A 2,090-nucleotide genomic window follows, 5' to 3' on the forward strand; every position below is an offset into this window, starting at 1 on the left:
AAAGTGCCTGGAGATGGGTTTGATATAAAGATGTGTGGGTATACTGCCGTTTGGAAGAACTTGTATGCCTTTATAGACGACAAACAATGCGACTGCAATAGCTTCGTGTCCTCAGCTGGGAGTTTTTCACAATATTTTGTAGCAGCTGTGCAGATGGATGACACGCTGTTTATTGATTTTATGGAGGGGAGTATGCCAGTTTCATTTAAGGCAGCTATTCATGGCAGTGAAGAAAAAGAATATTATTTCCATAACAGTGCTGTGGTGTCTGTGAAAGTGTCTTGGTCGACTGTCCTCTATTAAGGAATATATTGCAGAGCAACCTATGGGAACTTAGAAGAGAACGAAACTTATGCTGATTGTTGTGCTATTTTAGAATGTCTTATGAACTTTTCATAGGGCAAAAAATACCAGAAGCCTTGCATTTTAAATTAAAATTCTTCCAAAAGCTCAGTTTGCAAGTTATTTATTCGAGTTTTACATTTTCTTTAGGTTTTTCTTCAACTTCTTACTTAAGTGGTCAACCGATACAGAATTTGAAATACTTTATGCATATAAGTAGTAACGCAGATTCGTTTCTTCCTAAGAACTGGAGATACGAAACCATTTCTAGAATTCTCCAGTCAATGAAAAATCGAAGTTTTATCTCCATCCTTCCTACCGTGGAATTGTTTTGAAGTTATATTAATAAACTTATTAACTTCTACAAAATAGCGAGAAACAGTGTCTCCAGAAATCTGGGAAAAGATTCACGGGTTTATACCAGAATTGGCTGCACCATTCTCCATGAATGGAGTGGTGGATCCTTCACCAATAGATACCTTCGCCTTTGATTTACCTTTTTTCGCGGTGCCATGGCCTAGGACACAAGCAGGAGGTCGAGCAGCCAATGTGGTACACATAAAGAGCCAACTAGCTAGTATGGTTTGACAAATCTATGGGTCCTAGATTCATAGCACAATGACTCTTCTTGGTGAATTAACATAGAAGCACCACTTAGTTAACTAAAAAAATCAAACCATACATCATAAATTCATCTTTAACCCCCAAAAAATTACATGAAAAATTCGACTTTACCCAAAACAATTACATAAAAATCTCTTCTTGAGGTGTGTCAATTGCTCTTAAAATTTATCCAATGTAGTTGCTAGTTTATTCATTCACTACTGCCAAGTTATTTGCCTTAAGCATTTGTTAAGGAGATGTATCCATTCTTGATCATCCACTCCATACTCCAGTGGTTGTTAACGTTCTGGTAGGTCCAATAAGCCCATCCAAATGTGGCTTGCTTATACACATCCATCTGTGCATTCGCGAAGCTCTGGTACTCTTCCCGAGTTGCGCCAGATGCCTTCCACTTAGCCACCCATTGTCGCATGCATGAGATATTTACACTAGTAGAAAATGGGGCATACGTTCGGGCCAGATAAGCCCATTAGTCCCGGTTCGGTCATGAGCCAGTATCCATGGGCCCATTGGTCCTGGTTCGTGAGGCCAGGGGGCCTGTCGGGCCTCGTGGGGCCATTGGTCCTGGTTCGTCTGGCCCCTTTGGCCCCGGTTGGTGGCACGAACCAGTACCAATGGGCCTCGCTCCTGTCCCACCACCATTGGTCCCGGTTTTTGGCCTGAGGCGGGACCAAAGGGAGGTCTTTAGGACCAGGTCAAGCCACGAACCGGTACCAATGAACCAGCCAGGGGAGAGGGCTTTTGTGTGTAAAACATTAAAAGCAAAAAGAATTTTCATAAAATAAATTAAAAAAGAAAAAAAGAAAAGAAAATAAATAAGTAGAAAAAAATAATAAGTACAAACAGAAAGACTTTAATGAATAAGTAGAAACAAAATAAACTTTAATAAACTAAAATAAATGAACTATAATAAAATAAATAAAAATAGCAACAGTAAGTAGAAATAAAATAAAATAAATAAAGCAAAAAAGAAAGAATTTTCACGAAATAAATAAAAGAAGCAAAAAAGAAAAGAAAATAAATAAGTAGAAACAAAGTAAACTTTAATAAATAAGTAAAAACAAAGTAAACTTTTATAAAACCTCTAGTATTATTGAAACTAAAATTATATAAAATTTATGCAA

Source organism: Triticum dicoccoides, chromosome 1B, assembly GCF_002162155.2.
Source record: "Triticum dicoccoides isolate Atlit2015 ecotype Zavitan chromosome 1B, WEW_v2.0, whole genome shotgun sequence".
Lineage (NCBI taxonomy): Eukaryota > Viridiplantae > Streptophyta > Magnoliopsida > Poales > Poaceae > Triticum > Triticum dicoccoides.